General features: G+C 42.4%; 1 protein-coding gene across 6 annotated transcripts in view; it reads right to left on the minus strand.

The window, feature by feature from the left end:
* Positions 1-24,638, minus strand: part of FBXW7 (F-box and WD repeat domain containing 7) — an 808,352-nt gene that overhangs the window by 712,986 nt on the left and 70,728 nt on the right. Inside the window, exons 1-2 of one of the 6 annotated variants that reach the window (XM_029607486.1) lie at positions 23,346-23,416; positions 19,184-19,255 (exon numbers count right to left, since the gene is read on the minus strand). The exons of the other annotated variants lie outside the window; for them this stretch is intronic. The gene's annotated coding sequence lies outside the window, so the exon portion shown is untranslated. Of the gene's footprint in view, positions 1-19,183; positions 19,256-23,345; positions 23,417-24,638 lie in introns of those variants that run through there. 6 annotated transcript variants of the gene reach the window in all.

The raw sequence follows: 24,638 nt of genomic DNA on the forward strand, positions 1-24,638 counted from the left end.
CCTAACCTCTTTAGTCTTTCCTCATAGGGGAGTTGTTCCATTCCCCTTATCATTTTGGTAGCCCTTCTCTGTACCTTCTCCATCGCAATTATATCTTTTTTGAGATGCGGCGACCAGAATTGTACACAGTATTCAAGGTGCGGTCTCACCATGGAGCGATACAGAGGCATTATGACATTTTCCGTTTTATTCATCATTCCTTTTCTAATAATTCCCAACATTCTGTTTGCTTTTTTGACTGCCGCAGCACACTGAACCGACGATTTCAATGTGTTATCCACTATGACACCTAGATCTCTTTCTTGGGTTGTAGCACCTAATATGGAACCCAACATCGTGTAATTATAGCATGGGTTATTTTTCCCTATATGCATCACCTTGCACTTATCCACATTAAATTTCATCTGCCATTTGGATGCCCAATTTTCCAGTCTCACAAGGTCTTCCTGCAATTTATCACAATCTGCTTGTGATTTAACTACTCTGCACAATTTTGTGTCATCTGCAAATTTGATTATCTCACTCGTCGTATTTCTTTCCAGATCATTTATAAATATATTGAACAGTAAGGGTCCCAACACAGAACCCTGAGGTACTCCACTGTCCACTCCCTTCCACTGAGAAAATTGCCCATTTAATCCTACTCTCTGTTTCCTGTCTTTTAGCCAGTTTGCAATCCACGAAAGGACATCGCCACCTATCCCATGACTTTTTACTTTTCCTAGAAGCCTCTCATGAGGAACTTTGTCAAACGCCTTCTGAAAATCCAAGTATACTATATCTACCGGTTCACCTTTATCCACATGTTTATTAACTCCTTCAAAAAAGTGAAGCAGATTTGTGAGGCAAGACTTGCCCTGGGTAAAGCCATGCTGACTTTGTTCCATTAAACCATGTCTTTCTATATGTTCTGTGATTTTGATGTTTATAACACTTTCCACTATTTTTCCTGGCACTGAAGTCAGGCTAACCGGTCTGTAGTTTCCCGGATCGCCCCTGGAGCCCTTTTTAAATATTGGGGTTACATTTGCTATCCTCCAGTCTTCAGGTACAATGGATGATTTTAATGATAAGTTACAAATTTTTACTAATAGGTCTGAAATTTCATTTTTTAGTTCCTTCAGAACTCTGGGGTGTATACCATCCGGTCCAGGTGATTTACTACTCTTCAGTTTGTCAATCAGGCCTACCACATCTTCTAGGTTCACCGTGATTTGATTCAGTCCATCTGAATCATTACCCATGAAAACCTTCTCCATTACGGGTACCTCCCCAACATCCTCTTCAGTAAACACCGAAGCAAAGAAATCATTTAATCTTTCCGCGATGGCCTTATCTTCTCTAAGTTTCTTTGCATACTTTTAAAAAACAGGATTCAAGGTCAGGTATTTTTATGTTATTTATTGAAGTATACCCAAAAAATAATTTTGAACATGAGGGAAACTGTAAGATACAATAATGGATTATTAATTGATTGTTAAAATCCCGGGAGTCGGTATCAGAGTATTCAGTGCTTTAATCTCCTGGGCTCCTGCCCACAAAGGGCTACAGCCCCTCTCATTTACTTGCACTTTGTTAACGTCATTTACTTCTTCCTGTTCATTATTTTTTGTGGGTAGGAGCCCAGGAGATTGAAGCACTGAATACTCTGATACCGACTCCTGGGATTTTAAGAATCAATTAATAATCCATTACTGTATCTTACAGTTTCCCTCACATGTTCAAAATTATTTTTTGGGTATTGTAAATTGAGGGGTATTGCCATTGATTTTTGAAGATTTATTGAACTATAAAATTTCATGCTAGCATCACCCTGCAAAGAAAAAAGTACTCATTTGGAAAATACTAATAATTTAAAAATAATAATAATATTAATATACTCCGTATTTTCAGAAGGCCAAAATCAGAAGGAAGGGTAGGGCAAAGAAAACAAAACAAAACAGGGAGTAATATAAGAAAACAAATTAAGAGAAAATCTATTCAAGAGAGCATACCTCCATTCAAATCAAAAATGGCTGACCATACCAAATCCACCCTCCTCAAGCCCATCTTCTTAACACATCAGGAAGCAAGGATCCCAACACGTCTGCATTCTTAAAATCTATGAAAGACTACAACTGAGAGAGATCAAACAATATCTATTTGACATTAGATATTGTTTGTAAACTTTTACACACAAAAAAAAACAACCTTGCATCAAGAGCTATGGCCTCATGATGCATAGCTAGACATTTTTATCTACGGTCCTGCACATATCTAGAAATATCCATATTTTATGACCCATGAATAATGCCCAAGCTTTCTGGAAAAAAAGACACAGGATTAAAGGTTGACTTTTTTTGAGTAATGGATTCTTTCTTGCCACTCTTCCACATAGGCCAGATTTGTGGAGTGCTTGGGATATTGCACATAAAATATAAAGTCCAACTTTACTATTTCTATACTCCAGTTCTGCGTTCTTAATTTTAAACAAACCATGCAGTAAGTGACAAGCTCCTCATCTGGACAACTGGCACACTGCACAAGTCCAGGAGAGGAGCAGGACAAGCTTCGGGGGCTGGTTCTCGTCCAATGACATAGCAAGTCAGAGTGGGTCCATCATCAAAGGAGGAACCAGCTCCCATAACTTGCCCCACCCTCTCCCCTGGACTTGCATGGTGCGCTGATTGCCTGACAAGGAGCCTATAATAGCGTGGTTTGTTCAAATGCAGAAACACTACTGGAGCAAATTTCCCTGAAGCAGAGATGCCATATTTTTTGAAACATTGACAGTGTCAGTAATATAGAAATACAAAGAGTCAAAATGACTTGGACCTTATATTTTATGTACATAAATTCAAACATATGATATACAGAGACCTGATCATAAGGAGGAACAAAACCAAGTAAATCTTTTAAGTCAGTAAAGCGATTCATAAATATTATTAAATAAATGTATGGGGTTCCATATATTTTTCAGTGAAAATTCATAGAAACTAGTTGGTACACACAAGATTCTTTAATAGTGGATATTAATTATTCTACTAGTGGTGGCTCAATTTCTTGACAGCTTATATGTGGGAACAACCAATACCATCTACTTTACTGACTGCACTTAAATTTAAACAACAGATTTAAAATGGAAAAGGCTCACAAGTCAACTGATTAAGTCTAGACTAACAGCACAAATAATGGTGCCTCTCAAACAAACCAAGATTGCCATATTTCCCCATGTACTCAATTCTTGGACTTTTCTTTTAAAGCTTCTTCCCCCTACTTTTGAGCAGCAAAAGTAGTTTCAAATGACCTTTTCATGTTTTTGCTTAAAATCTACAACAATATATTCCTAAATAAGAAGTTATGACCCTCTTAGAGCTCTCAGTTAATTCATCTGATGTCACTGGGGACCATATAAAAGCAACCTAATTCCTGGTTTCTGAAATTCTATAGCCGGTTTTAACACTCAGGATCATTTGCTGTACAGTTACAAAAATAAAAAGCCGTTGGTTTATAAAAATCCATACAAGGCATGAAAATGCTGTTGGACAAGATTAAAAATTCATTCAATGAACTGTTACTTATTCAAAAAATTCCAAAAATATGGGATAGGATCCAGCAATAATAGACTAAGTTAGCGTACATTCTTTTCATACATGCAGTTTTTGAGCCAGCAGGACTGAAAATTAAAAGGCATCTGTCTTCATACATACTAGAAAAATAAACCAGTAGTATTGCTGTAAGAGCAGAACTACTAGAAAAGTGGAGGGAGATCAGACTGGAACATTGTCAACCTATGAAAATAATAACAAAGACCAAAGGCTTTTCTCTATTAAACTGTGGCATAGTAACTGAAAGTACATAACAAAAACCCCATCCCTTCCAGATGCTAAATTTCATAAACTATGGGACTAAGCTTCTATGTCCTAACCATCCTTATTAAATACAGGTAAATCTGCAAAGCTTACCTTGTTATACTACAAAGGCAGAGAACAGAAAGCAGCACATCCAGTCTTGACTCTTTTAAAAATCAGTCATTGTACGTATACGAAGCCATTACCAACACTTAAGGGGAAAAACTAATAATTACCAAGTCACCATTAGATGTTTCTTCAGCAATAGTCATCCTGTGTTTTTCTCTTTTCCACTGTACGATGAGAGTTGGTGGCAGGTATGTAGAGAGAAACCCAAACAGCTCTGCTCAGAATTGAAAAATGATTCTGCATCATATAGCAGTGTTACTCCCTGAATATGTGCCAAAATATGTCTGAAAATAGATTGTCACCTCTAGAGATCAGAAACTTTTACCAAAGGTGAATGATAAAAATCTATTTTATAAGGGAAGTGCCAAACAAATATTTGACTTCACAGGCAGCAGCTTAAAGAAATTAGAGGAAACCTTGGCTCTATCCATCTTATCAGCTCCACCTCGAGGGAGGTAGTGCTACTGTACCTTAGCACCTGTTCAAAGGGTATTTAGGATACAAAAAGCTTTAAGTTACTTTTGTTCCTTGGCTATGCTATACAACAATGGTTGAGAGCTAAAAAAAAACTTGATGTGCCTAACTTTCACAAAGATTTTGTCTGCAATTAGACAAAAATCCTTTTGAATATATAATTCTAGAATATCATGCATTGCAGCTGTGGTAGCTACTGCTTTTCACAGTTTATCTGGGCACTCACTCTTTTCCCTAGGGAGAAAAAAAAAATTTACAAACATCATTTGAGACACCAACTCTGTTAAAGCCAGCTACAGAAATGAAGTTCCCACTATAGTGGCATAAATACTATGACAAAAAAAAAGAAGCAACCATTCTACCATCAACTTGCTTCCTAACAAATATAATATCTGATTCAAATCAATCAGGTAATCAACATTTTGAACTTAAAACAATCACTGAATCTAACATGCATTTAAAAAATACAAAATCTGCTAAGCAAAGGCAACATTGCAAGTACAATCAATAAGTATGCTCTTAAGTTCCAACTTATTATATCAAAGAAGAGAGTAAGTTTAGGATTTTCTTACTTAAGATTATGGGTAAACAGCAGTTGGGACAATAGGACAGTAAAGTGAAGCGAAAAAAATATGTACACAGATCTAGTGAGATGACATCTCTTACATCACAGGAGAAACAGAATTTGCTGCATCTATTACATTTTTTACATTTTGATAATGTTCCCTTCTGTCAAGAGACTAGAGAAAACTTTTGAACTAAAGTACCCATGGACTAATATTTAATTCTCTTTTTTCTCTCTCAAAAAGTAAAAACCAGACGAGGGGAAAAACTCCTCTACAGAAATGCATATAGGAGGTTCATTTCCTTCTCTTGTTATAAGCACTCTGCTCACAAAACAAGGAATGTACAGTTAATCTGGACATCTGATTGTACAAGTTCTCTGGTGTCTGATAATCCTAGTAATAAGAAGGCAAAAGCACAATACTGTAAATGTCAATACAGTTAGGAGACCACTATACAGGGCCAATGGACTGGTGACAGCTTGCAGACAGATAAAACGCTTTATCTCCATGGTGCTAAATCCTCAAATCATCCTTGTCACAGTACCTGACTGCTGGGCTGGTGCAGGAAAGACAAGCCAGGGCTCAGGAGTAACCAGCTGTTCTAAACAGCTCACGACAGACTCGAGAGTTGAGAAAGAGAATGTCACCTGGAAAAATGGATGCCTTGCAGCTCTATTGCTCGTGAAGCATACGAGTTGGTAGTAAAATTGCTTTCAAATGAGAGTTACAAGACTTCGTGCACCTCAAATCAACAGTCATGTGGCATCCAGACAGCAGATACGAAACAAAAAAAAAAAAAAAGGATAGAAAGCCAGTGACTAGAGTTGGAGAGAAAGAAAAGGTCAGCAAACAGGATGGGCAAGGAGGAAGTCTGTGTCCAGGGGGAGAAAAGGAGGCGGTTAACAACTGTGTGGAAAATAGGAGAAGAGAAAATCAAAGGAGACACCAGAGGTATGTGCTGATAAGTAGAAGAAAAAAGGGAAAGGAAGGAAGGAAGGCAATAAAGAATTAGACAGCTGGAGGGGGAGAAAAAAAGAAGAGATTGGGGTAGTGATGAATACTGTTGCCGATTGGCTCCATTTTTTCAATACAGGTAATCCACACTTGGTTTTATACCACTGCGTGCATGGACTTGTAGTAAGTAAAGGGTGAGGTAAGAGAGGAAGACAGAGGAGAAAGGAAGGAAGTAGGAGATAAAAAATAAGGAAGAATTGAAAGAGAAAAGAAAAAATGAACAAAAAATATTCACTCACATAACTAAATTTAGTTTTCTAATATTAGTTACTTAAGGAAGTATTTAAAAAGTAAGATTTCCAATAACATTGACATTGTGCATATTAAATAATGAACAGTTACATTTAAATACACCACAGATTTTTAACTGCCATCTATTTTTAAATCTACCTGCAAAATTTAATCTGAACTGTCACAGGAAACCAGGAGCTGTGGGTAAGGGCGGCCTTGTCTAACAATTACTGGGTGACAGAATAGGAAACAGGATGGCATGTCTTATGCTTACCACATCACAAAACTGGTTTGAAACATGAACAGAATGTAAGCAATGTAAGAGCATTCCATCTATCTGAGCATCCTAGGACAACCAACCAACATAGATCTCACTTATGTTCATCAGTTTCCTGAATATGGAATGGAATTTTATATAAAAAGTTTTAAGAACACAGAAAAAAACAAACCACAGCAACCTTTAAATGTTCACTTCCCACCAGCCACCAAGAGTATGTGAGAGCATGAGTGTGTGAGTACGTGTGTTAGATCACTGCACTTTTAAATAGAAACATTTTGTTTAAATTGAATTAAAAAAAACAAAAAAAAAAAAAAAAACAATGCAGATGATCATATAATTTGTTTATTTTGACTTTTCTCCTGCCAAAACACATTGAAAAAGCACTTTCGGTGGGATACAACAGTTTAAAACATCACATGAAGCAAAATTCATAATACAAGCAAATGCACAAAATTCACACAAAATTAATATAAATACAATGAATATAAACAAAAAAAAAAAGAATATATAAAATACAACAGTTGCCTAAATTGAATACTACTCCCAAAAACACACCTGGCATATATGAATTTTTTAGGCACTCTCTGTTGCTCACTTCAAATAATTGTACCATCGGCACACCAAAAGAAAATTTTTTGAGAGGAAAGAGGCTGGTTTCATACGTTTGTCAATAGGCAACCCTCCTTCGGTGCCTTCCTTTTTAATCATTAACTCACCCTCTGTCCTCCCTTTCTTTTATCGAAAATATGAATTTAAAAAAATTTTTTGAAAGTGGGCAACAGGTTACCTCTGTTAAGAACATAAGAACATAAGAAAATGCCATACTAGGTCAGACCAAGGGTCCATCAAGCCCAGCACCTGTTTCCAACAGTGGCCAATCCAGGCCATAAGAACCTGGCAAGTACCCAAAAACTAAGTCTATTCCATGTTACCATTGCTAATGGTTCTTTTTATTTTTTTATTTTAACTTATTTTGACTTATGTCCATGTAATATCTTCACGTGAAGCCACACTTCTTACTTGTATATTAAACCATCAGACAAATAGCTGAATTTTACTTAGCTTTGAACTGTCTCAATGTCTATTGCTTCGTAAAGAATCCCGAAGGAGGGTTGCCTATTGACAAACGTATGAAACCATCCTCTTTCCTCTCAAAAATTTTTCTTTTGGTGTGCCAATGGTACAATTATTTGAAGTGAGCAACAGAGAGTGCCTAAAAAATTCATATATGCCAGGTGTGTTTTTGGGAGTATTACTAGGGTAACACTTGGGGAGATCTCTATTTGATTAGTATTGTTATATAAATTGAATACTAAGCAAGTCACTAAATATTTTTTTAAAAAGCAAGAAATCTAACACAAATACCTCTAAAAAGGGCATAACCAACCTCATGCTTGATTAAAATCTAATAAAATCAGATGTAAAATTCACAATTGGAGAAATTACTTACCTGATAATTTCGTTTTCCTTAGTGTAGACAGATGGACTCAGGACCAATGGGTATAGTGTACTCCTGTTAGCAGTTGGAGACGGATCAGATTTCAATCTGACGTCAGCCCCTAGTACATATACCCCTGCAGGAAGTGAAGTGCTTCAGTATTCTTCCTTGAAAAGCATTGTGGATATATGTGTGACTGACTGATTGATTAACTTAATATGGATAACTTAAATAACTTTGTTAGAACGTTAAAAACTTGATTAACTTGATTAACTTGAACTGGTTGATTGACTATAGCTGCAGACCGCCAGTGTACTCAACTGGAAAGCGTTGACACCCGGCAGGGTGGATGCCCTAGGTAAATGAAAACATGGCTTACCCTTGATTCGTTGAAAAACCATGCATAACGGCAGCCAAGGGTGGGATGCTGAGTCCATCTGTCTACACTAAGGAAAACGAAATTATCAGGTAAGTAATTTCTCCATTTCCTAGCGTGTAGCAGATGGACTCAGGACCAATGGGATGTATAAAAGCTACTCCCGAACTGGGTGGGAGGCTGCCCGTGGCCCACTTAGGATTGCCCTTGCAAATGTTGTGTCCTCCCGAGCCTGAACATCCAGATGGTAGAATCTGGAGAAGGTATGGATGGAGGACCATGTTGCCGCCCTGCAGATCTCGGCAGGTGACAGCATTCTAGTTTCTGCCCAGGAAACCGCCTGGGCTCTGGTAGAATGGGCCTTGACCTGTAGAGATGGTGGTTTTCCTGCTTCTACGTAGGCCGCCTTGATGACTTCCTTGATCCAGCGGGAAATGGTTGCCCATGAGGCCGCTTCCCCTTGCCTCTTCCCGCTGTGAAGGACGAAAAGGTGGTCCGTCTTTCGTACTGGTTCCGACATTTCCAGGTATCTGGATAGGAGCCTGCCGATGTTGAGATGGCGTAGACTACGGGCTTCTTCCGACTTCTTCAAACCATCCATCGTAGGTAGTGAGATGGTTTGGTTAAGGTGAAAGTGTGAGACCACTTTGGGGAGGAAGGAGGGAACCGTGCATAGCTGAATGGTCCCCGGGGTGAGTCTGAGGAACGGCTCACGGCAGGACAATGCCTGTAGCTCTGAGATGCGGCGAGCCGAACACACGGCCAGCAAGAACACAGTCTTCAAGGTTAACAGACGGAGGGACAGGCCTCTGAGGGGTCTGAAGGCGGGTCCCGCTAGGAACTCCAAGACGAGGTTGAGGTTCCACAGGGGCACTGGCCACTTTAGTGGTGGGCAAATGTGTTTGACTCCTTTCAGGAAGCGTGATACATCTGGGTGCGAGGCTATGCTGTCGTCCTCGCTCCTGGAGCCGTAGCATGACAATGCGGCTACCTGTACCTTGATGGAGTTGAGGGACAGACCCTTCTGTAGTCCATTCTGTAGGAATTCCAGAATCACAGGAACTTTAGAGGAGCGTGGTTTGACATTGTGGTCTTCGCACCAGGCCTCAAAGACTCTCCAGATCCTTATGTATGTTAGAGATGTGGAGAATTTGCATGCTCGGAGGAGGGTATCTATTACTGCCCCCGAGTATCCCCTTTTTCCCAGGCGGGCCCTCTCAATGGCCAGACCGTAAGAGAGAATTGAGCTGGATCCTCGTGGAGGATGGGACCTTGTTGTAGCAGGTCTCTGTGTGGAGGCAGGGATAGTGGATTCCCTGCCAGTAGTCTTCTCATGTCTGCATACCAAAGTCTTCTTGGCCAGTCCGGGTCCACCAGAAAAACTAGCCCCCTGTGCCGCTGGATCTTGTGAATGATTGCGCCCAGCAAGGGCCACAGAGGGAAGGCGTACAGCAGGGTCCCCGATGGCCAGGCCTGTACCAGGGCGTCGATCCCCTGGGCCTGCGGATCCCGCCTGCGGCTGAAGTATCTGGGTACTTGAGCATTGGATCTGCTTGCTAGAAGGTCCATGTCTGGAGTCCCCCACCGATTCACTATCATCTTGAAGGCTGTGGGTGATAGCTTCCATTCTCCTGGGTTTAGACTTTCCCTGCTGAGGAAGTCTGCCGTGGTGTTGTTCTTCCGGGCGATGTGGACGGCAGAGATGTCCTGGAGATTTGCTTCCGCCCAAGCCATCAGAGGGTCTATTTCTAAGGACACCTGTTGGCTTCTGGTTCCGCCCTGCCGGTTGATATAGGCCACCGTCGTGGCGTTGTCCGACATCACTCTGACTGCTTTGTCTCGAAGTCTGTGGGCGAACCGCAGGCTGGCTAATCTGACCGCCCGTGTTTCTAGGCGGTTGATGTTCCACCCCGCCTCTTCTTCGTTCCACCGCCCTTGGGCGGTTAGCTCTTCACAGTGTGCTCCCCACCCGTGTAGACTGGCATCTGTGGTGAGCAGGGTCCAAGTTGGGGAGGATAGTCTTGATCCCCGGCTCATGTGGCTGATCTGTAGCCACCACCGTAGATGGGTCCGGACTCCGACCGGTAGTGATAGACGTACGGTGTAGTTCTGGGATCATGGACTCCACTGTGATAGAAGTGAGCGTTGCAGGGGACTCATGTGGGCTCGCGCCCATGGCACCACTTCCAGTGTGGATGCCATTAGTCCGAGGACTTGCAGGTAATCCCATGCTGTGGGACGGGAGGCGCTCAGCAAGGTCTGGAGCCGGTTCCACAGCTTTGATCTCCTCATAGGGGTTAGACTGACTTTGTCTTCCTTGGTGTCGAATCGGACTCCTAGGTATTCCAGCGACTGTAAGGGCTGTAGGGAGCTCTTTTTGTGTTGACTACCCAACCTAGGCTTTCCAGTAGAGTTATGACTCTGCTGGTTGCTTGACGGCTTTCCTCCGGTGATTTTGCTCTGATCAGCCAATCGTCCAGGTAGGGATGAACGAGGATTCCTTCCTTTCTGAGTGTTGCCGCCACCACTACTATTACCTTGGTGAACGTCCGGGGTGCGGTGGCTAACCCGAAGGGTAGTGCCCGGAACTGGTAGTGACAATTCAGGACCTTGAAGCATAGGTAGCGCTGGTGTTCCTGATGAATAGGGATGTGTAGGTAGGCCTCTGACAGGTCCAGGGATGTGAGGAAGTCTCCTGGTTAGGTTGCACGTATGACTGATCGTAGGGTTTCCCTACGGAAGCGTGGGATCCTTAGGTGTCGGTTGACCGACTTGAGGTCCAGGATGGGTCTGAATGTACCCTCTTTCTTGGGTACAATAAAGTAGATCAAGTAATGTCCAGTATTCCCGTGTAGGTACCGGGGTTATGGCCTCAAGAGCCAGAAGTCTGGTCAGTGTAGTTTCCACTGCCGCCCGCTTGCGGGGGTCGTGGCAGGGAGATTCCACGAACATGTCCGGAGGGGTTTGAAGGAAGTCCAGGTAGTACCCCCCTCTCGGATGATGGCTAGGACCCACTTGTCCGAAGTTATCTCGACCCATCTGCGGTAGAATAGGGTTAGTCTGCCCCCTATGGCTTCTTCCCTTGGATGGGTCGGCTGAATCTCATTGTGTGGTGCGGCTGGGGCCTGGACCCGAGCTGGCTCCCCTCTTGCTGTGCTTGTTTCGAAAGGACTGGTTCCTGCCTGTAGGGCGGGGCGCTTGATAGTTGCGCTCTTGTAAGGGTTGAAGCGCTGTGAGCTTCTGCCTCTGGAGGACCTGGGGAAGGGTCGCTGGTTTCTCTTAGTCTTGTCTTCCGACAGGCGAGGTAATGGGGAGTCGCCCCATTTGTTAGCCAGTTTTTCTAGTTCGCTGCCAAAGAGGAGGGATCCTTTGAATGGCAGTCTTGTGAGGTGTGTCTTGGAGGAGGCGTCAGCCGACCAATTTCGAAGCCAGAGTTGTCTCCTGGCTGCCACTGTGGATGACACTCCTCTGGCTGCTGTGTGCACTAGATCGGAAGCCGCGTCAGTGAGGAATGATAGTGCTGATTCCATGTCTTCTCCCGGGGTGTTGTTTCTGGCTTGGGATAAACAGGAACGTGTCACCACGGTACAGCAGGCCACAATCTGCAGGGACATGGCCACCACCTCAAATGATTGTTTTAGTATGGCTTCCAGGCACCGGTCGTGTGCATCCTTGAGCATCGCTCCTCCCTCCACTGGGATGGTAGTGCGCTTAGCGACCGCGCAGATTATGGCGTCTACTCTAGGGCACGCCAGAGGTTCCTTGGTCGCTGGGTCCAGGGGGTACGTGGCCAACAAGGCTCGACCTCCTTTGAATGAGGACTCCGGTGCATTCCATTCCAGGTCAATTAGCTGTTGTGCCGCCTGTAAGAGAGGAAAATGGCGAGACGTCTGTCGAAGGCCCTCCAGCAGGGGGTTCATTCTAGGTTCCCCCGGGGTGCCTTGGCCCGGGATAGCGAGCTCCGATAGGCATTGGGATACCAGGTCTGGAAGCTCATCCTTTCTGAAGAAGCGTCTCATGGTTCGGTGTGGCTCCATCCCCAAGGGGAGTTCCCCCTCCTCAAGGGGCTCGACTTCCTCTTCGGAGAAATCCGTGTCCCCGTAGGTGGGGCTTCTGGGTGGTGGGAGCCTATACCTAGGCCTTCAGGGTCCTGGGGTATGAGGGTCTTCCGGTGGCGCATATGGCTGGTCCGCCTGGGGTTCAGTTTGCGTTTTGACAAAGGCGTGAATCCCCTTAAACAACTCCACCCAAGAGATCAACGCTGGGTCTAAGTTGAGGGGCGCCGGTTCCTGGGGGTCCCCTTCTGTGGAGTGGATTCACTGGGGCCTGCTAGGTCCGGGGTGCCCCCTGAGGAGCTAGCACTGGGCCCTGGGTGGGGCTGGCCCCGACCTGGATCTCCCAGGGCCTCCTCACAGTGTGCGCATAGCGCGTCGGCTTCCTCGCTCTGTGCCGCTCTGATGTGGCATGCTGGGCAGAGGCCTTGAGCTTTTATTCCTGTTTCTGGAGGTGCCCTTTCTGTGGACGCATAAGCTCTTATGCGCTCCATTGCGTCTGATATGTGCGCGCAGAAGTGCGCCTTGTTATGTGCGCGTAACTTATGCACATAAGGTTTTATGTGCGCCTAAGATTATGCGCACAAGTAATTTTGTGCGCTTAGCTTAATTTGTGCGCTCGGATCCGACGGCGGGCGGCGCGGTGAACAGGGCCAAGATGGCGACGGGGAGCATGCGGGCAATATGGCGACCTCCTCGGAGGGTCTCCACGTGGGCAGACCCTGGAACAGCCGGGGCCGAGCCCTGCTAGGGCGGATCAACCCGGTGTCACAGGTTCCGATCGCCGACCTGTGCTCCTCCTCGATCTTCGGAGACCGGCTTCAAGTAAAAGATTTCCACCTTACCTTGTCTTCGGCACTTCCCGGTTTCTCCCCGGGCGGTCTCCAGCTGCGGGGGGAGAGGGCAAATACCTTCACCGCCGCGCTAGAGGGCTGCACCCGCTGCCTCTCAGCCGCGCCCGAGATCGGGGGCTAAGTCCTTGCCGCAATTCGACCGCCGGACCAAGGCTGCCTCTACGCCGCGCCCGAGGATTCGGGGGCTAGGTCCCTGCCGCGAATCGGCCACCGGACTGAGGCTCACCTCCGAGGGACCACGGAAATCACCTCGGGAAACTCAACTGGGGGAGGGACCCGAGGGTATCACCGCAGGAGTAAGGGGCTCGTCTTCAGGTAGGTCTCTTCTTTAAATTTCAGGTTTTGTTCTTTAATTTTGGTCTAACGCTCTGAGAGCGTGCAGATAGTCCCTAACTGCTATGGAGACTGAAAATACTGAAGCACTGCACTTCCTGCAGGGGTATATGTACTAGGGGCTGACGTCAGATTGAAATCTGATCCGTCTCCAACTGCTAACAGGAGTACACTATACCCATTGGTCCTGAGTCCATCTGCTACACACTAGGAAATGTGTTATTAATTTCCCCATACTGAGCTTGGGGACAGTTTTGGTTTGATAATTAGCAAAGGGGATTAAACATTGGCCTATAAAGATAGATAGGATGCCAGGGGTTGCTTAGACTGAGGCAGTAAATTCCAAATTCTTGAAGTAGAGGAGCTAAAAACCCTTTTATGGAAGGCATGCTGCCATTAAGAGAGAAGAAGAAAAGAGAAACCCTTGACTACCTCAGATATTGATTTGGGAACATGTAAGGTACAATCATTAAGATCATTTGGTTCCAAAGAATACCCCTGCACTCACCCCTCCCCTGAGTTACCTAAAGGTTAAAAATGCCACTTTAAAAGGTATTGCATGTGTTAACTGGTAACCAATAAAGCTCTTATAAATTAGGGGATAATATGATCTCAATCTCACTCCAGAAATGATATAAGCTGCATCATTCTGGTCTAGCTGAAGACAGTGCAAGTCCTTTTTCAGCAACCTCAGACTACTGTAATATAGCCTTGCTAGTACTAACTGTTCTGTCCCCAGCAGCACACTAATCTTGCGATACTGTCACCAGCTGGTCCGAGTTATCAAGGCATAGTTAGGCAAAGCAATTGCCACAGATCCTAAAGAATATTCTAAAATATGGTTAAATTATTATCCATCTTAACACCTAAGCTCTAGACCTGAAGATTCAAAAGAACCACAGTCAGAACCCAGACTGGTATGGATCAAAACCATTTCTGTCCTCTCTTAAACAAATAAATAAATTAAATTAAATTAAATTAAATTAAAAAAGCAGTGATAAACCAGTTTTGGGTTTTTTGGTTTTTTTTTTATTTTCCCTAGGAATAGAACATTATTAAAAAGTCTATAGCTAATGCAATTTTATATGTTAAAATTAGACACTTTTGTCAGCAAAGGACACATAACAGCTAATCTTAAAGCACTAAGAAGAAACACCCTGTTCAAAAGAGGTATTTATACAGTTTTAGTCAAAACATAGAAACATATAGAAGCATAGAAATGACGGCAGAAAAAGACCAATCTGCCCATCCAGCCTGCCCAGCAAGCTCCCACATTTATTTTCCCAAACATATCTGTTTCACCAACCACCAAGTTCAGGGCCCTTGTTGGTAACTGTTTGATTCAAATTTCCTGCCATCCCCTGCCACTGATGCAGAGAGTAATGTTGGAGTTTCATCAAATGTGAGCATAAGGCTTAATGGTTAAAGACAGACAAACCCTCTCTACCTACAGCTGTATGCAAAAGTTTAGACATCCCTGGCCAAATTGTATATTTCAATGGATCTCTAAATGAACAGAAGTTGACATAACCTCTATGTGGTACAAAGTTAAACATGACAGCTTCCTGCAATTTTTAATGCCAAATTACTATTTTGCTGATTTTAACAGACTAATAAATAAATACAATTTATTTTCAAAACAATTTCTACCTAACCAATGCAGGCTGCCCAAAGCAATATACAATAAAAAGAATAAAATCCAACAATAGAAATTAAACAAATTAAAATAAAATACCACTGCCATATTTATTTATTAAATTTAAAAAAAATATTGCATGTATAAAAGTTTAGACACTCTTCCAATTGATTCATTACTTGTTTTTTTTAAGTTGTTAATAAGGCTCTAAATGTTGATTGACTTGTTAGACCTTCCAACTAGTCAAGTGAGGACAATTCCATGGCTGAACAAATACTCCGATCCTTCTAGCCTCTCAGGTTTCAATTGTTGTTCTAGACTACTTTCAATAACCAAGGCCTACTCAAAGCAGCTGTCTGAGCATTTGAAAACAAAGACAATTCACTCTTAAAAATCAGGAGATGGCTACTTAAAAAATAAATCTCCAAACACTTCCAGCTAATAATTTCAACAGTCAGAAACATTGTTAAGAAATGGAAGTTACATAGAACTGAAGCCAAGGCAAGATCTGGTAGACCAACAAAAATCTGATAAAACTGTTCTGCAAAACAGGATCCACAGATTACTGTAAACAACCTGATGAAAAGTTTAACTGATATCAGAGTAGTTGCCCACAGGTTCACATTTATTTATTTATTTTATTTATTTAAGAATTTTTTATATACCGGGGCACGTTAAAAACATCACCCCGGTTCACAATGTAACGTAACGTAGCAACAGGCTTTACAATAATTTAGAATAGATAAGCATAGATAAACATTATTTAGCTTTACTATAGATTAGAATAGATAAACATTATGACAGCTGTTCAACTTGGGATAGGTGGTTTATCAGGTGTTACGTGATAAACTCATTAGGAGAGTAGAAGAGAAAAGGTGATTGGAATATGGGCGGGTAAGGAGAGGTAATTCTTAGGAGGGTAGAAGAAAAATAGGTTCTTTAACTATTCACAAAGTGACAGGTAAGAGGGCGGATATGGAGGGGTAGGAGGAGAATGGGGCTGTTGAAATGGGAAGAGGAGGAGGGGTGGGGTGGGAGGAAGGGGAACAGGGATGTGGGAGGGGGCGGGGATGAGGGGGGGGGTCATGGTTGTTAAGTTCAGTAGAGGCGTGTCAGTCGGGAGGGGCGGGTATGTAGATTTGGGCGTGGTTGGTTAGTCGGGGTATGCTAGTTTGAAGAGCCAGGTTTTCAGATTCTGTTTGAATTTTTTATGGCAGGGTTCCTGGCGTAGATGGGGTGGCATTTTGTTCCAGTGGGACGTGCCTGCTATAATAAATGATCTTTCTCTGATCGTGGCATGCTTGATGACTTTGGGGGAGGGTGTCAGGAGTTTGGCTTGGTGCTGTTTTCTAGTTGGTCTGGTTGTGTTGTGGATGTGGAGATGTTCAGGGAACCAGTGCATGTTTTGGTTGTGAATGGCTTTGTGTATGAGGGTGAGGGATTTATAGATTATCCTGGAGTTTACTGGGAGCCAGTGTAGGGATTGAAGAACTGGGGTGATGTGTTCGTGATGGTGAGTATTTGTGAGAATGCGGGCGGCAGCATTCTGTAGGAGCTGTAACGGTTGAAGGGTATTTTTTGGGAGGCCTAGTAGGATAGCGTTGCAGTAGTCCAGTTTGGATAGGATCATGGCCTGCAGTACTGTTTGGAAGTCAGAAGTGTGTAAGAGTGGTTTGATTCTCTTCAAGGTGTGGAGTTTGAATTTTTTTTGAGGTTAAAGTGGTTGTCTATCCATATGCCTAGGCTGCGGACGAATTGGGTGGGGGGGCAGCCTGGTGGCGAGGGGGAAGAAAGGCTGAGTGTGGGAATGCTGGGGGGAGAGAGGATGAGTAGTTCGGTTTTGTTGGTGTTGAGTGCCAGAAAGTTGTCAGTGAGTAATTTGTTTATGTCAGACAAAGCAGATTTCCAAGTCTTCATTGCGTTGGTGATAGAGTCTGTTATAGGTATGAGTATCTGTACGTCGTCTGCATATATGAAGTGCTGGATGCCCAGTTTGGAGAGCAGTATGCAGAGGGGTATGAGGTATATATTAAAAAGGGTTGATGATAGGGATGAGCCTTGTGGAACTCCTTGTGATAGCTTGACCGGTTTGGATTCATTGCGGCCGATTTTTACTCTATAGCTCCTGTCCTTTAGGTAAGACTGCAACCAGAGAAGGGCGTTGTCTGTGATGCCAATTTCCTTGAGGCGTTTAATGAGTATGTTGTGATTAACTGTGTCGAATGCCGCCGATATATCTAGAAGTGCGAGTATGTGGGGCTGTCCTTTGTCCAGGGCTTTGAGTATGGTTTCCGAGAGGGAGATAAGTAGGGTTTCTGTGCTATGGTGTTTACGGAAACCAAACTGTGAAGATGAGAGAATGTTGTGGTCTTCTATGTATTCTGTAATTTGTTTATTAATTATTTTTTCTAGTATTTTGGAGAGGAACGGGAGGTTTGACACTGGGCGATAGTTGGCTGGATCAGTGGTGTCTAAGTCCGGTTTTTTGAGGATGGGTTTTATAATGGCTTGCTTCAGTTGTGTTGGGACCTGTCCCAGTGAGATAGATTTATTGAGGATATTTGGATTGTGTTTGGCAATTGATGTAGGGTTTGAGATTAGTGTTATGGTGGGCAGGTTGTCTGAGGGATGATAGGCGGGTTTGAGTTTTTTGATAATATTTTCAGTTTCTAGTGTAGATGTGTTTTCAAAATTTGAGAGGGTAGTGTTTGAGTTATGTATGGGTGTTATGGGATTGTAGTGATCATTGGAAGTATTGCTAGGAGTTGTTAGGTTCGGGAGATTGGGGTGAGGTGAGAAACGAGCCATAATGGTCTGTACCTTAGTGTTGAAGTATGATGCTAATTTTTCACACTTTGTTTCATCGTCGTGGTTAAGGTTGTGTCTGTCTGGTGCTGTGATAAGGCTGGTTACGTATTGGAAGAGGGCTTGTGGGTTGAACTGGAACTGATGGATTCTTGCAGCATAGAAGTCTTTCTTTGTTTTTTCAGTGGCTTTTCTGTAGGTGTGTAGAAGGGCGCGAAACTGTGCTAGGATGGTGGGTGTTTGGTTCCTCCGCCAGGATTTTTCAGCTTTACGAAGGTCGAGTTTCATGGTTTTAAGTTCATTTGTATACCATGGCTTCTTATTATTTTTGTTTGCTTTGATTTCTTTGGTGTGGGATGGGCAGAGTTTATCTGCTTTGTCTGTGATGATTTGAAACCATGAAGCTGTGGCTGTGTTTGCGTCAGTGAGGTCTATGTTGGGGAGTTCTTTTGAGAGGGCCTCAAGGATGATTTCAGTCTTGCCTTTTTTGCGAAATGTTATTGTTTTTTTGGGTTGCGAGGGGGGGGGGTGTCTTTGATTGTGCAGCGTGTGTCTATTCGGAAGTGGTCTGACCAGGGGATGGGTGTGCATCTGGGTTGGTCAGTTTGGATTGAGGAGTTGGTAAAGATGAGGTCGAGTGTATGCCCAGCCTTGTGCGTGGGTTCTGAGACATTTTGTTTGAAACCAAGTGCTGTCATAGCTGTTAAGATAGCTTCAGAAGAAGGGGAGAGGGGGTTGCGGTCTACATGAATATTCAGGTCTCCCAGAATTATGGCAGGCTTGGTATTGTTTATGTATAGTTAATGATGGCAAAAAAGGACCCAAGTGGTCCATCCAGTCTGCCCTCCAAGCTTTATTTATTCTCTCTTCATTTATTTAATTGTATTTGGTTAATTTAGTAACTTCCACAACAAAGTATAGCATTGCTTACATAACAAATGCTATGCAGGGAGAGTTGTTAGAAGAGAACCTTTACTATTGCTCCATCATAAAAATCATCTCACATCAGGAAAACAAACCCTTGATAAGCCTGAAACTTTCTGGAACATATCCTAGAAGGTAATGAACCACAGTCAGTGAAGAAACTGAAGCTGAAAAGAGGTTGGATATTTCAGCAAGACAATGATTCAAAACATACCTCAAAAATCAACTATGACATACTTACAGAAAAGAAAGATGAAAATCTGTAGGGAGTGTATGCGAGGAATTCTAAGAATACATCTGAGCTAGAAGAGTTCTGCAAGGAAGAGTGGAAAAAAATTCCAAAAGCAAGAACAGAAGAATTCTTAGCTGGCTACAGGAAATGTTTGGAAACTGTTATTTCTATCAACAGAGGAGTTACAAAGTATGGACTAAAAGGATGCACAAACATTTAAGAACATAAGAACATGCCATACTGGGTCAGACCAAGGGTCCATCAAGCCCAGCATCCTGTTTCCAACAGTGGCCAATCCAGGCCATAAGAACCTGGCATTGAAAATTATATAATGATGATGTATTTAACTTCATAACATGCAGAGGTTGTGTCAGTTTCTGTTCACTTACAGATTCATTGAAACATACAATTTGAGCAGGGTTACCTACATTTTTATATATAACTATATCTTGATCAAGGAAGAGGTAATGAGTCCTGCAGACGTGATAGGATGCATATTAGCTTAAAAAAAAAAAAAGTCTTAGATCTCTGACATTAAGTAAAAGTGATCCCAAATGATAACCCTTTTTACCTGATTTGAAATTGTGTGTAAATGATTTCATAAAATTAAAGCTTTAATTCCTCCCTAATTTTAATTCTTTTCAAAAAGGCTAAATAAAAGCTTCACAGCACTCAACCGAAGGAGGACTTTATCACATCATGGGCAAGGAATTAAGAACAGAAAAAGTTTCTTTTAGGTCTATTAATGAATTTCTCATTCTTGCCCAAAAAAATTCTCAGCTGATCTAATTTTATTTTTGAAGAGTACCTGAAGACTGGAGGATAGCAAATGTAACCCCAATATTTAAAGGGGGCTCCAGGGGCAATCCGGGAAACTACAGACCGGTTAGCCTGACTTCAGTGCCAGGAAAAATAGTGGAAAGTGTTCTAAACATCAAAATCACAGAACATATAGAAAGACATGGTTTAATGGAACAAAGTCAGCATGGCTTTACCCAGGGCAAGTCTTGCCTCACAAATCTGCTTCACCTTTTTGAAGGAGTTAATAAACATGTGGATAAAGGTGAACCGGTAGATGTAGTATACTTGAATTTTCAGAAGGCGTTTGATAAAGTTCCTCATGAGAGGCTTCTAGGGAAAGTAAAAAGTCATGGGATAGGTGGCAATGTCCTTTCGTGGATTGCAAACTGGCTAAAAGACAGGAAACAGGGAGTAGGATTAAATGGACAATTTTCTCAGTGGAAGGGAGTGGACAGTGGAGTGCCTCAGGGATCTGTATTGGGACCCTTACTTTTCAATATATTTATAAATGATCTGGAAAGAAATATGATGAGTGAGATAATCAAATTTGCAGATGATACAAAATTGTTCAGAGTAGTTAAATCACAAGCAGATTGTGATAAATTGCAGGAAGACCTTGTGAGACTGGAAAATTGGGCATCCAAACGGCAGATGAAATTGAATGTGGATAAGTGCAAGGTGATGCATATAGAGAAAAATAACCCATGCTATAATTACACAATGTTGGGCTCCATATTAGGTGCTACAACCCAAGAAAGAGATCTAGGTGTCATAGTGGATTTATTTATTTTTATTTATTTATTTAAGGTTTTTTTATACCGGCATTCATGAACTCGTTCACATCATGTCGGTTTACAGAAAACAGGGGTGCGGATAATACAACCAAAAAACATAAATAACGTGATGAAGAGAAGCAGTTACAATTAACAAGGGCTAATGAACTGGGAGTGTAAGAAATAGAAAGAGATAGCGGAGAATAATTATGTACAAAAGTTCAATATAAATATGGTGTCTCATATGTACAGTCTCTGAGTAGAGAGTTTGTTTATGGTGCATATTAGGTAGAGTTCGAGAAGGCTTGCCTGAAAAGCCATGTCTTGAGTCTTTTCCTAAAGGTTAGGAGACATGGTTCGTTTCTGAGTTCTGGAGGGATGGAGTTCCATAACTGTGGGCCTGCGGTGGAAAGGGCTCGGTCTCTTAAGGTGCTGTGATTAGTGGTTTTCGTGGGTGGAACAATGAGGCATCCTCTGTAGGCTTCCCTGGTCGGTCTTGTGGATTTGTGGAAGCGGGGAGGAATTTGTAGATCGATTGTGGTATGTTGGTGAATGATTTTGTATATCAAGGTGATGGATTTATAAATGACTCTGAAATGAATTGGTAACCAGTGGACGTCTTGTAGCACTGGGGAGATATGGTCTCTTTTCTTAGTGTTTGTCAGTAGACGGGCTGCTGCGTTTTGGACCATTTGGAGCGGTTTTGTGTATGAGGAGGGGAGGCCAAGTAAAGTGGAGCAGCAGTAGTCCAATTTTGAGAAAATGAGGGCTTGGAGGATGGTTCTGAAGTCTTTGGCATGGAAGAGTGGTCTTATCCTTTTTAAAACTTGCAGTTTATAGAAACAGTCTTTGGTGGTTTTATTGATGTGGGCTTTGAAGTTTAGTTATTGTCGATTAGCACACCTAGATCTCTTACATGAGTGGTTTGTAGGTTGTTTGGCAGAGAGGTTGTGAGATTGTTATCAGGAGTTATGAGTAATACTTCAGTTTTGGCGGAGTTTAGTACCAGATTGAGGCTGTTGAGGAGGTTTTTGATTTCTAGGTGACAGGATTCCCAGTATTCAAGGGTTTTTGAGTATGATTCTTTGATGGGGATCAGGATCTGGATGTCATCTGCATAGAGAAAGTGTATTAACTTGAGGTTGATGAGGAGTTGACATAGTGGTAGGAGGTAAATATTAAAGAGTGTAGGGGATAAAGAGGAACCTTGTGGGACTCCGATGGTCGAGTCGTGGCGTGATGATTCTTTATTCTGGATTTTTACCTTATAGCCTCTGTTGGTTAGGAACGATTTGAACCAGGAGAGCGCTAAACCAGAGATTCCTATCGCAGCTAGCAGTTTGATGAGGATAGCGTGATTTACGGTATCGAAAGCTGCTGAGAGGTCCAAAAGGATCAATAGAAAGGATTGACCTTTGTCTGTACCTAATGCGGCAGTCAAAAAAGCAAACAGAATGTTGGGAATTATTAGAAAGGGAATGGTGAATAAAACGGAAAATGTTATAATGCCTCTGTATCGCTCCATGGTGAGACCGCACCTTGAATACTGTGTACAATTCTGGTCGCCGCATCTCAAAAAAGATATAATTCCAATGGAGAAGGTACAGAGAAGGGCTATCAAAATGATAAGGGGAATGGAACAGCTCCTCTATGAGAAAAGACTAAAGAGGTTAGGACTTTTCAGCTTGGAGAAGAGACGGCTGAGGGGGGAAATGATAGAGATGTTTAAAATCATGAGAGGTCTAGAACGGGTAATGTGAATTGGTTATTTACTCTTTCGGATAGTAGAAAGACTAGGGGGCACTCCCTGAAGTTAGCATGGGGCACATTTAAAACTAAATCGGAGAAAGTTCTTTTTTACTCAACGCACAATTAAACTCTGGAATTTGTTGCCAGAGGATGTGGTTAGTGCAGTTAGTATAGCGGTGTTTAAAAAAGGATTGGATAAGTTCTTGGAGGAGAAGTCCAATATCTGCTATTAAGTCCACTTAGAGAATAGCCACTGCCATTAGCAATGGTAACATGGAATAGACTTAGTTTTTGGGTACTTGCCAGGTTCTTATGGCCTGGATTGGCCACTGTTGGAAACAGGATGCTGGGCTTGATGGACCCTTGGTCTGACCCAGTATGGCATTTTCTTATGTTTCTTATGTAACTAATTCCCCTCGCCAAAAAGCTCTATTACATTCATCATCTTTCTCTGTAATCTTCTATTTTCCCTCTATTTTCCTTAACTCATTTGCAAATTAAGGGGATCTATGACAAATTGCAGTGATTTTTTTTTTTTTTAACAGGTACAGTGAAATTAAATGTATTAAGCAGTTCTGATTTCCATAATGTTACTGTCTCATTGATGGAAAATAAATCTGTGATCCCTATCTAAAAGTTAAGCTAAAATTACCTGAATTCATTTCTCTTTTTCACAGAATTATCTCATTTTATTTTCTTTCATTTTAACCCAATGCCAGTTATAATTAAACATAATCAGAAAATGATCTGTCCATTGGATGGGTAAAATAAATTTTCAAGCAACACCCATCTCATATCCTCTGATAAAAAGACCTACAATATATATATACACTTCTCAGGACCATCACCTGTATAACCGCCACCTTGGGTGGCCCGAGGGAGAGCAGGTAGACCCCTTCTGATGTTGTGGCCAGCCTGGAGGGATCCCTCTTTAATTTCGCCAGCCTGTGGGAAAGGGGGGGGGGGGGGGAGGAAGGTGAACAGAGGTTCCACTTCAATAACACAAACGTAGTGGCATAATGCACTTGCACTCCTCCTCCCCCCCCCCCAGTCTTGCCCACCCCTTCTAACTGCCCTGTACTTCTATGCTGCACTGCTCAACTGTTTAGAGCTTACACACCTTTGATATTATAAAAAGTCGTTTTTTCTTCTGTGATTCTCAGCATACTACAAATGATTTATCCATTCTCCTCTGAGTTTCTGACCCCTGAGAGCAATAGAGTAGGCTCTGTGACATGATCTAAGATTGAGATATACCATCAGAAAATATTTCTTCACAAAAAGGGTGGTGGATGCGTGAACAGCCTCCCAGGGAAGGGTACACACAAAAAACAGTAAATATTCAATAAAGTCTGGGATAAGCACAGAGGATCTCCAGTTGTGAAGGGAAAGCCAGAAATCTACTGGGACCTATGGCATGCCCTAGGAAACAAATTAAGAAGAACAGATGGGCCTTACAGTCCTTACATTTTGACAAAACTGAGAAGGCAAGGAACAACTGACTCCAAACTTTGCACAGCATTGATTACTGCAAAAATAAGCATGTGTATCAGTGGGTGGAATTTGTGTAACAAATTTAAAATAAGAGTGGCAAATTATTATCCAGTCTGCTTGCTTCAGGTTATTTTCATCTTGATTCACCCTTCTCTTGTCTGCAATGTTGTATTGTTATTAATTCATCTTCTCTCACCACATTTCTCTTTATATTTGCTCAATTTCCATGTCTCTTTGCATCTCCCTTTTCTCTCCTTCTCTGCCATCATCCCTTCTCCATTTTACTTCTTTCCTCTATGGGAGTAAACAGCCACATTAGGCTGCCAGGGTATGCAGGCTAGGATGCCTCTCTCCAGCTGCAAACAGCATGCCTCCACAGCAATATCACATGTTCCAGCAGCATCTTCTACTGCTCTGATACATCATGAACACTGAATTACTTACCTTAATACAGCGCACCATTCTTGTTTCAACCAGGAGATTGCATGGCCAGTTTTTCTATATTTATTCCATATTACTTTTTCTGTGTTTTGCAGATTTTTGTTTTGTTCTTTCCAGCTTTGCCATTTTGTTATTCATTAGTTTAGGTCACATGACCTTTGGCACCAGGTTTTAAAATTTCTCTATACTAGTCTTCCTACCAGATA

Source organism: Rhinatrema bivittatum, chromosome 1, assembly GCF_901001135.1.
Source record: "Rhinatrema bivittatum chromosome 1, aRhiBiv1.1, whole genome shotgun sequence".
Taxonomy (NCBI): Eukaryota; Metazoa; Chordata; class Amphibia; order Gymnophiona; family Rhinatrematidae; genus Rhinatrema; species Rhinatrema bivittatum.